The sequence below is a fragment of the Fukomys damarensis genome, unplaced genomic scaffold (genome assembly GCF_012274545.1).
Source record: "Fukomys damarensis isolate Sample0158 unplaced genomic scaffold, DMR_v1.0_HiC HiC_scaffold_18, whole genome shotgun sequence".
Classification (NCBI taxonomy): Eukaryota; Metazoa; Chordata; class Mammalia; order Rodentia; family Bathyergidae; genus Fukomys; species Fukomys damarensis.
The window spans coordinates 21,605,605-21,617,674 of record NW_022900930.1 but is presented as its reverse complement, the minus strand read 5'-3'; the positions used below and the strand labels follow the sequence as shown (position 1 = coordinate 21,617,674).

At 36.8% G+C, this 12,070-nt stretch overlaps 1 long non-coding RNA gene across 2 annotated transcripts; it reads right to left on the bottom strand.

The window, feature by feature from the left end:
* Positions 1-2,536: 2,536 nt before the first annotated feature.
* Positions 2,537-10,913, bottom strand: LOC104859226. Of its 2 annotated transcripts, none has more exons than XR_779310.3 (3): positions 9,935-10,913; positions 4,660-4,767; positions 2,537-2,629 (listed from the first exon to the last, which is right to left on the bottom strand). It is a non-coding gene; the product is annotated as an uncharacterized LOC104859226 (long non-coding RNA). The 2 variants fall into 2 exon arrangements; XR_779311.1 differs by lacking the exon at positions 9,935-10,913 and adding an exon at positions 6,034-6,100.
* Between the last annotated feature and the right edge of the window lie 1,157 nt (positions 10,914-12,070).

The following is a 12,070-nucleotide window of genomic DNA, read 5'->3' as shown; positions in this document are numbered from 1 at the left end:
AGAATTAAAGTTTCTAGGGCTGAGAATACAGTTCAATGGCACAGCATTTGCCTGGAATGCAAAAGGCCCTGAGCTCTAATCCCAGTACCACAAAAATTAAAAACTCTGGTCTGGGGATTTGTCTCAGTAGTTCCGCTGCCTGCCTTATGAGCACAAGGACCTGAGTTTGATCCCCAGTACTGCGCGCGCGCACACTCACACACACACACACACACACACACACACACACACACACACACACACACACATTCTGCTTTTCAAAAGATACCATGGGGGGGGGATTTAGCTCAGTGGTGCCACCGCCTGCCTCACAAGTGCAGGGACCCAAGTTGGTTCCCCAGTACAAAAAAAAAAGGAAGGGGTTCTAGGGATAGAGGAGGTGGGAGGAGAAGGGAAGGGGAAGGAAAAAAGATCAAGATGAGTTATGTATATGTACAAACTCCACATGATGAAAGTATTTGTTATGTATTCCAAATATATACTAATAAAAAGGAGGAAGAAGAAAATAATGTTGGGCAGGACAGTACACACCTATAATCTCAGCTACTTGGGAGGCTGATGTAAGAAGATAGCAAGTTCAAGGCTGGCCTGGGCAACTTAGTAAGACCTGTCTCAGAATAAAAAATAAATGACTAGAGGACCGGGGATTTAGCTCAGTGGTTCTGCCACCTGCCTTGCAAGCGCAAGGACTGGAGTTCGATCCCCCAGTACCAGATAAATAAATAAATGTCTAGGGACATAGCTCAGTGGTAGACTGGGTTTAATCCTCAATACTAGTACAGAAGAAAGAGGGAAAGAGAAAAAGGGAGAGAGAGAGAGAGAAAGCAAGTCATAAACATAGTACTGTGTATACACATTGAAATGCTTGAAGTTAGGAAAAGTGACTGACAATGTCAGGTACTAGAGACTTCGAAGCAATTGGATCCTCATACACTGCTGGCGAAATGTAACATTGTAAAACCAGTTTGGAAACTTTTTGGAAGTTTCCTATAAATTAAACATGAACGACCCAGCCAAACAATTCTACTCCTAGATATTTGCTCAAAATTAATGAAAACATACATGTACACAAAGAGTCACACATGAATGTTTATAGTTGCTTTGTCCAAAGAAGCCCAAAACTGGAAACAATGTAAATATTCCACGGGTGACAAATTATGTCTTGTACAATAGAGTGTTACTACCTAGCACTGACAAATAACTGACACTCCATGAAAATAACCTCAAAAGCATGCTAAATGAAAGACACCAGATAATAAATATTGTATGATTCCACACAATACAAACACAATGATGAGTGTAACTGTACTATATACCTAAAATGTACTAATAAATTCAATGAGGAAACAAACAAACAAACAAAAAGAAATTAACTAGATAACGAATTCCCAATTAAAAACTCAGAACATCAAGATTCAGCTGAGCTTCTCTGGTTGACAATAATTCGTGCACATTGTTCTGCACAAATACTTACAGAATAACAGGTCTGTACTCCATGGGGAGTTGTAAATAGAAGCTCCATATTTAGTGTTTGTCCTCAATTCTGTCCTACACATTTCTTCTCTTGGCAAATTTTAATCTGTAGCCTTTATCTGTAATAAATCATTACTATAAGAATAAGAGCACCTATTGAGTTTTGATATCCTGATTAATTATTGTACATGAGCATGGTTGTGGGATAAATTTCTACCCTCCCAAAGTTGCAAAAGTACAGGTGCTTTTGTGGGGAGCTGTATTTCCTCTGACTTTGCAGTTGCCTGAACTCTCAAGGTATTGACTCTGAAGTTTAGAAATATTATATGTTAGTAAAAATTATCTTTCATTCTGGACAGTGCACATATATGTGTGCATATATACAATACTCCCCTCCCCAATACAGCACACTATTTTTAGTATATGTGCTGCCAAAGCGAGCACACCACACTGTATTTTTAATTCTAGGAAAGGACTATTTAATTAAATAGGCAATTCTGGAAGCCATGTTAATGTTTTATATTCCAGATCTCAAAGGTAGAAACTTAGAGAAACCATAGAAACTTAGCAAAAATTTTGAAATATTGGGCACCAACAAATTAACAAGTATTACCTAGATAAATAGGACCATAGAAACTTAGCAAAAATTTTGAAATATTGGGCACCAACAAATTAACAAGTATTACCTAGGCAAGGTGGGATGAGATAAACAAGACAGGCTGTTTATTATTCATTTTAGATATTTAGGTGGAATAATGACTGGTCATTGTCATATTTTTATGTCTTTCGGGATTTTTCATATTAATGAACAAATAAATGTATATTAGGAAATTTTATAAACTTTCATTTTATCTGGAACTCCTACTTTCCATTAAGAAAACTGAACAAACAGAAGAGGATGAAATATGCTGAAGATTTCAGGTGTTTTTATTTGTCTTGCTTTTTGTGGAGTTGGGATTCAAACCCAGAGCCTTTCTCATGCTAGGCAAAATCTCTCCCAGGATCCTGTACTCGTTACCATCAGTAAATTAATTCCAAGATTCCATGAATGTTATTATAGTTCTTTCTATGTCAATTGTATAATGCTTTCTGTCCTTTTCATTTTCTTTTTCCTTCCATAAGCATATTGAGCAGCTGGTAGTTTTCAGGCTTTCAGCTGTGTTGGTTTAGAAAGAAAGTAGTTTAGCAGTATCTACCCACCAGATGCCAACACCCTGCCCACAGCTGTCACAACCAAGAATATCTGCAAACACTGCCAAATATCCTCAAGGCAAAATCTCCTTTGGCTGAGAAATACCATTCTAAGGAAACCAATTTTTAGATCCTCAAATAATATACATAATTTTCTTAAAATTAATCTGCTCATATTATGTTAAAATTGATAAGCTTTCCTTTCACTAGACTTCCTTTCCCCTACTGTTCTTTCACAAGGGTGCCTCTACTTTATAAAGAATGGCCTACTTCTTTACTCACTTTTTCCCCAGTACTGGGGAATGAACTTAGGTGCTTGGAGATGCTAGGCAAGCTGTCTACCTCTATGAGACATCCGTACCCTGTCACCTAGAATCTTACTGTAATATACTGTATTACCTACAAGAGGAGAAATCTTGGTCTCAAAAAGGGATAAGCAAAACTTCTTATATCCCAGTATATCGAGATGTATTTCTAATTAGTTTTACTCTTTTTGTTATACATGTATCAAAAGTTGACATGTACTGTACTCGCAATGTTAGACTAACTGCACACTAGTAAAATTTTGACAGCACCTATGGTCACAAGAAATTTTTAAAAATTCATTTCATTTAGGTGCTGGGGATTTAGCTCAGTGGCACCACACCTGCCTCACAAGTGCAAAGTCCTGAGTTTGATCCCTGGTACCAATAATAATAATAATAATAATTTCATTTATTCATATACTCATTTCAGAGAAGTATAATACAATGATCATAACTTTCTAGCATAAAATATTCTATGCTAGTATACAATTCTGTGGAAGAAATAAAATGACAAATAAGATTTTAAGGAGCATACAACTGTAAAAGATGAGCCTGATGGTGGTTAATACACATTTCTGTGTATTTTGGGTTCAATTAGATTAATTTAAAAATTGGCATAACAATTATATTTTAACATTTCAGTATTTTCAATATGCCAAAGTTACATCTCATCAATTATCTAAACTTTTATTGAATACATAAGCTTTAAAGTTTACATGATGTGCATATTTTCAAAATGATGTTAGGGATGCAAGAATAAAATATTTGAAAGACACTCAAAATAAATATAAAACGGTGATCAGTGGGAAAAAAAATATGTAATCTTCAATCTAAACGAAGGCAACTCTGCCACCTGGTGGCTTACATATTTTCATGGTTATTGGGCAGGAGTAAAAAACATGGATACAAAAAAAGGGAAAATAGTTAATTCTTAATATTATTGCAAGTTCAGGAAATTCTCATTGGTAGTTTTTTCCTGGGTAGGGTACTACCTAAAATTTCTCACCTAAAGATCAAATAATTTCAGTAATTCTTAAAATGATAGTTCATATAGTTTTCTTTTATGAATGTAAAAGCAATTTTTCTCTGTAATTTTATCCTTAGGGGGACGTAAAAATTTTGTTGCATTTATGTGCAATGTGGAAAAGTATAAATCACTAAAGATTCTATTATTTGCAGTACTTTATTAAAAATAACATGTAAATTCTTATTAACTTGTTTCAAAAGCTGTTTGAAATTCCCATTGACTTTGTCAAAATTAAGTAAAAAAATTTATATTAAATTCATTAGCTATAATTCTAACTTCCTAAAAACTATTCAAAAATTCCTTCATATTATAAGATAACAGAATTTTAGAATGATTCTATTTCTAGGATAAATGACTTCAACTTTTATGCATATTCTTCTGTATTTTCTAGACAACTTGGCATAGGCAGAAGAAAAAATATCTTTTCAAGACAAAGTTTCACAATCTTCAGAGTTATTAACAACATATGAATCAAATTGCAAATAATTACAGAACTCTACCACTCTAATAGAAATTCCAATTAAAATATATTTCTCTGTATCATGTCTTTGTCCAAAATATTTACAATTTAATAATAGCTGATTTAATAATTTCCTTAAGAGAGTAAACAATATAGAAATAAAACATAAAAAAATGAAATATTCACTTTGCTTAAATACTTACTTGAAAGTAGTCAAGAGTGTGAGAAATTCAGATTGAAATAAATTTGCCAATTTAACTTCAATTTCAGTTAAAGTAGAAGCAGGCTGCTTCTTTTCTCCAGAAAAAAATCTATAAGAATACAAAATCAAAAAATATAATTTAATATCAGGGAAAAAAAGAATCAGCCTCAATATTTTTCTCTTTTCCACTGGTTTAAAACTTCACTCTTTTGAGTTAAATCTTGATTAATTTCCCCGTTGTTTAGACTTCTTGATGAAAGAACTGTCTTGCAAGAATCTGAGGGGTTTATTATTGCTTACATTATGGATGATGCTCAAAAGAAAAAAGTATCTGAATATATTAATAAAATGGAATGTGTGTGTGTGTGTGTGTAAAAACTGAAGTCCAAAGCCACTACTAATTTAAAATTTCCCCCTTTAAATAACATTTATAAAAAAATGTGTACGTATTGCCTTTTTTGCATATTTTCAAGAATGCCAAATTGCATATACTAAATTCTAGATGTAGTAATCTGTTTCTGGACTGTGAGGTGTCTAGTCTTGTGCACCATGAGACTTGCAACTATGGTAGCTTTATGTTTTATCTCTGGTAGGGCTAGACATCTTTACTACACTTCTTCAAAATCTTTAAAAATATTTTTGCAATTTTATTTTTGTAATGCTAGTCCCCATCTGGAGCTGGAGTGTGCCTTAAAAGCTTGATTATTTTCATACTCACATACACACATATGCTTACATGCTTGACATATTGGCAAAGCTACTTTTGTGAGCTCTCACAGGGATAACAAATTAAAATGTCCACATGAGCCAGTCAAGTAACATGCATGACTTGAGTAGGTCCTAGTCCAAAGATTAAATGTGTAGGAATATACTTAACTTCCACAAAGAAGCAATTTATCTTCCATGTTTCTTGAACTATGTGGTTATATATATATATATATACACACACACACACACATACTTTGATTTAAAATATATTACATGTAAGAGTGGTGATGGAGGAAGGTGAGTGCTGGTAACAGTGAAGGCAGAGGAGGTGGTTAACCCTTCCCAGTATCAGTTGATCTGGGAAGACCCACTTCATGTGCTGTCCCACCCTGTGTGGTCACAGCCACATTAGGACAAACTGCCAAAAGGATCCCCCATGCCCAGAATGTAAAATCTGACCATCTATGGAATGCATTTTACAAACAAAACTGAAGAAACACGAAGAGAATTGTTGCATACCTTCTGAACAGGTAAGTAAGGCAGATGCTTTTGCTTTGAATACAAAATGGAGTATTACTAAACAAAGCTATTTTTAAACCATTAATATTGAGTAGAAAAGGAAAACATGAAAATTCCTGTACAACATACGAAAGACCTAAAATCTTACCTCTATTATTTATATTTGTTGAGCTCAATTTTGCCATTATTGACCTTTAGCATTGCACTGCTTTTCTCTGCATTTTTCATTACATTAAAGTAGGTGGTAAGGGAAATTGTCTTGGATGTTCTAGAGTCACTTCTAATTCCTACAAGGAATGTAAAAGTTTTCTGGCTATGGAGGAATTCATATCAAAAGTTCATTTTAGAATAATTGATAATGTGAAATAGGAAGAAAAGTTCTAAAGGGGTAGGAGAAGTGGGAGGGTTTGGAGAAAGGAAAAAATATGAGAAAAGGAAAAAATAGAAACAAAATCTTCGTAAATAGGGAGGAGTGGAGGGGTTGAAGGGAAGGCTGGGGAATGGAGAAAAAAATGAAAAGATGGAAATAAAGTGTTTGTAGATGGGGAGGGGAGGAGGGGGTGAAGGGAGGGCAGGGACAAGGGGAAAAAAAATGAGAACCAAGACCTGTCATGTAGAGGTGCAAGATCCCAATGATGAATGTAACTGTACTGTATCCCTAAAATGTACCAATAAACTCAATTAAAGCTGAAAAGAAAAGAAAAGAACCAAGATACATCTTGTAAAGGTACAAGTTCCCAATGATGAATGTAACTGTACTGTATGCCCAAAATGTACCCATAAACTTAATGGGAAAAAAACGTTCATTTTAGGATGGATGAATCTCAAGGGATATTATGCTAAGAAAAATAAGCCAGTTACAAAAGGACATACATTGTATAATTCCGCTCATCTGCAGTATCTCAAGTAGTCAAAAGTGGGCAGAAAGTAGAAAGGTAATTAGCAAAGGCTGGCAAGAGGGAAGGAGAATTAGTGTTTGGTGGGTATAGAGTTTCAGTTTTGTAAGATTAAAAATTTCGAGAGTGTTTTCTCATTTGCTAAGGTTTAAATGTTTGTCCCCCAAAATGCATGAGCTGGAAACTTGATCATCATTGTCATAGTGGTATTTGGAGATGAGACCCTTGGGAGATGGCTGGATAATGGTAATCCTTCATGAAGGATTCATCCATTCATAGATTAATGGACCCAGTAAGTGGTTAGTTATCGTGAGTCAGTCTCCTTATAAAAGCCTCTCACTAACTCCCTCTCCATGTGGTGCTCTGTGCCACTTGGGAACCCCACAAACAGTCCCCAGCAGCAAGAAAGTCCTCCCTAGACCTGTCCCAACCTTGGATTTCCCAGCCTGCATATCTGTGAGAAATAAATTTCTTCTCTTTATAAATTATCCAGTCTAGATATTCAGTTGTAGCAACAAGAAATAGACTAAGAAACCATTTCATTTAAAAAACTTCTTGATGATCATTTGAATAGTTGCATAGCATTTTGTTGTATGAATATTCCAAGATTTATTTAACCAGACTTATCTTTGGAAGATTGTTCCTAGGTTCTTGCAATTCTCTACATGAATGAGATAATGTTTCTAAATGAGTGAGTTAAGATGCTCATCCACATTTTTAAAAATATTTTATAAAATGTTAAGACTACACAAATTTCTTACAGCAGGTGGCAAAAGAGAGAAAGATCCTAACTCAGTCATGCAAGGCATTGCTACCAAAAGGGTGTGTGTACAAGTGCATGTGTGTATGCATGCATATGAAAGTATGTATGTGTGCATGACCAATTTTACTGTGTCTTAAATGACCACTCTGGATTGCAAGTTTCCTAAAGAAAGCACCATCTAATACACACATCCTCTATGTTGCACAGCACAGGGAAGGCTGCAAGTTTGAGATCCACAGTGTGTTCCTCTATCCAGGCAAAAGGTCAAGTGCTGCAGAAGGCCAAAGCTAAAAATAAAGTGTGGCATTAGGGGAAATGAGGGAGTTATTCAGGAGGAGGTGAGTCACACCAAATTAGTACTTCTGTAACCTCCCAGACACTGTAGTGACCTCTTCAGCTAGGAAAGGCAGCAGCTTCTTATATGAAAGTAATTTTAATAATAATAATAATTTTATTAGCTCCATAACATAATTTCATTCCTATTCCACTTTTGTTCCCAGAGGCCAACTTCTCGTGAATCATTTGTGACCAGACTGCCCACTGTTCATTGATGTAAGGTCCCCAGGAATTTGTAGCGCCACAGAGAGGAGGAATGTAAGGAGCTGAGCCTCCCTGAAAGCTTATGACTACACCTGGTAGGACTCTATTGATCAGAAAAATGGCAATACCAATGGCCTGAAGGGGAGTATAACCTTGCATGGATATAAAGAGGATTTTTATTGTGTGATTCTTTAATCACTGGCATCCTAGAAGTTTCTCAGAAAGTTCAAATAACTAATTCCAGTCAAAATGTTTATAAGGTTGCATCTCAAAAAAAAAAAAAAAATCACCAAAACATTCTTCTTTCCGGTGCAAGTCAAATCTTTCCAGGACAGGACAAAAAAAAAAAAAAAAAAAAAAAAAAAAAAAAAAGGCTTCCTTTTCAACTTCTTAAAAAGTTCTAAGGCACTGCAACTTTACAACTTCTCCACAGGAGTCATGTTTGGATTTTCTCCTCTTCCTTCTCCTTCTCCTTGAGCTTGTCCTTGGTCCTTGTCCTCCTCCTCTTTCTCCTCCTCCTCCTCCTCCTCCTCCCTCATCACCTGCCTACCCGTTTCCCTCCCCCTTCTCTTTCTTCTTCTTGTTAAGGATCCCAGGGGAAAGGATAACAAAAAATGGAGAATGTATTCTGCGTTCTTAAACGTTACCTACTATATATACCTATAAGCTATATATGCTGAATTATAACTACAGAGTTAAAACTCCAGGTTACTAGTTACACAAAAGCTGCTACCTTGTTCTAGAAGAAAGAGGGCTCATTCCTTGCTACAACATCCAGAGAGAGGAAATGAGCCAGGGAATTTTGTAACGAAAAGCTATTTGTTTCCAACTAGAACCTGTATTTTTAAAACTAATTTAAATTTTTATAAAATTATGCCTTGAAATTGTCAAAATATATGAAAAGAAATTCTAAATATTTAGATCAAGCTAATTAGATTATGGATTCATTTTACTCTACTGATTCATAGTTTTAATTGAGAATTCAAATCCAAAGCAAATTAAGTTGATTTTGTATTGTATCTATTTCATGTCCCCACCCTTCCTGGATATACTGGGATCTATAAACATTTGTTTGTGAAATGCCTTTCCGAGACTTCCAGTAAAAGAGGAAGAAAACAGACTTTGATAAAATGCAAACTGGATCATCAAGACAGGAACTTATCCACTTGACTGTGAACCTTATGAAATTTAATACAAATAACTTCAAAGAAATGCAATTTCAATTAGACAAAAATCTATCAAATTTATTGGTCTCTGTTTTCACATGTGCTCAAAAATGTAATTCAAAGGGTATTTACTATACATCAACTATGTGCTACTGAGTGGGGTACAAAGATCAGTAAGATTAAATGCCTTGTCTTTTAAAATCTACTGTCTAGGTGGGAATATAGACATGTCAATAAATGGCTAAATGACCCAATACCATTTATTATCATTAATTTGTAAAAATAATTAAGGTTGATAAACTCAAGTGTTGTCAAATTGCTGGTCAGCTTTCCTGCTGCTACGACAAAATACCCACCACCTGCAATCTCTTTTTATTTATCTTTTCCAGTACCGGGGATCAAACTCAGGACCTTAGGCTTGATTGGCAGGCGCGGTGCCACTGAGCTAAATACCTGGCCCCCAACACCTGCAATTTAAGTAGATGTTTAATTTGCCTCATTATTTCAAAGTGTTCAGTCCATGTTTAGTGGCTCCAAGGCAGAAACATCATGGCAGAAGTTTACGGTGAAGCAAAGTTGCTCACTTCGTGGCAGCTGGGAAGAAGAGCCGGGGGAGGAGCACCAGCCAGTGAAAGACAACCTACAGAAGCAAACCCCAGTGACCCACCTGCAACTGGACCCTACCTCCTAACAGCATGTTCAGCAACTCCTCCATTATCCAATCACTTCTCCCAGAGTCCCAATCCAGTTAAACTGACAATTAACTGACACAGCAAATGTTATGAGCTGTATTACATCATCTCATCGCCTCAGTTCGTGTTAAAGTCCTTGCTCTCAGTACCTCAGAGGGTGATATATTTGAAGACAGTTTCTGTAGACATAAGATAAAATGAAGTCATTAGGGTGGCCCTTAATCTAACCGGTGTCATTACAACAAGAAGAAATCAGGGCACAGGTCCACAGAGGGACGGTCATGTGAAGACAGAGAAAACAGTCCATCAGCAAGCTAAGGAAAGATGTCAGAGAACCAACCAACCCCGGCAACAATTTAATCTTGGGCTGGTTAGAAAATAATTTCTGCCACCAAACCACTCATTGCACAGTACTTTTTATGGGAGCCCTAGAAAACTAATGCAGGGAGGATAGGCGAAACAGGAACTTTTGAATATTACTGGTGAATAAGTTGGTACTATGTAGCCATTTTGGAGAGGTGAAAGCTCTAGGGCCCAGCACATTTGTTGGATTTGTCTATCATAGAGAAAGTCTTGCAAATATTCCCAAGAAAATATAAGGAAGGCTGCTCAGCATATTATTTCTCTAATTGAAAGCACTGAAACTAACCTCCCCTTAGTGGCAAAAAAAGGCCAAATAAACCTGATTTATTTGTACAGTGTAATTCTACCCAGCAGTGACAATGAATGACCTAATCCATCTGCATACATCAACATGGGTGAATGTTTTTGGGGGGTGGTACCGGGGACTGAATTCAGGACCTTGTGCTTGCAAGGCAGGCAGCAGCATCACCGAGCTAAAACCCTGACCCAACATGGGTAAATCTTACAAACAAATTTCCAGGGAAAACAACTTGAAAAACTATTTGTACAGTATGAAATTTATGTGTAACTTTAAAACATAATTATAAATATTATTTATAGATGCATTATATGTGTAAAAATACAAATATACATTAGTATGAGATTTATGATAGTAGGTAAGAACTTGAGCTATTGAGCTCTCTCATTTATATAACCAGTTATATAACCATTGATAACAAATCTTTCTGTGCCTCAGTTTTCTCATTTGTACAAGGGGGTTAGTTGTGTAAAATGGGATTGTGGGGAATATGACATTACAAGAGATACACAAAATATTAATGTCATAACTCGACTCATAGTAAATGCTCGATAAATTTTATCTTATGCTCCAATTTGAAGGTCTGTTCCCTATAATACTCTGCTGAAATTTAATTGCCACTTTGCAGTATTGGAATCTTTAGGGCCCGTTTAGGTCATGAGCACTCTGCCCTAATGAAGGACTGAATGTTGCTATTGAGTGTGTGGATTTGCTATCTCCCCCTTGCTCTCCTCTTCTCTCTTGACCTTCCCCTTCTATGCCATGTTGTGCAACTGTCACGCGCACCTCGCCAGCAAGGAACACGCAACACTCAGGATTCTTCTGATGCACGCTTTACTGGAGGTTCTTCTACATTCTTCAAGATGGCGGAAAGACCCCGAGCCGGATGCGAGCCTGCCTTTTATAGCCTCTCGGGTGACGTAGCCCATTTCTATTGGTCAATGCCGGCCTGCGTCATTCTGACGAGCCAAGCGCCCCTTCTGCGCAGGCGTGAACCGCCGTCACCAGCGGACTCACATCCGGGATTCATGCAGGGCATGAAGAGCCCGGAAACAATGGCGCGTGACATCTCCCCCTTCCTTAAAATAACTAGAGCTCAGGAGGAGCCTGTCAACCACCCCGGCCGGAAGGTGGTCGAAGCAGGTATTCCATGTGAGCAACTGTTGGATCACCTTAGCTCGTGCAATGAGGAGAACCTCTGAGCGGTGCAAAGGCTGATCAACAAGATTGTAAAAAGACATGCCTGATTCTGGTGCAATGGACTAATCCACAGAGTGCAGAGGCCATGTCCAAGGAGGTAGAGAGATGCAGATATTTATGGCTCCCGAATGAGCAAGGCATAGGCAGATAATGACCAACGTTCAAGCTATTGTAAATTGGCCAACCAAACAGCAGGCGAGTATCCGGCTTCAAGGGCAGCAAAAGCTTGCATCAACATGATATTATCATTTTGTCTCTGTCGTCTCA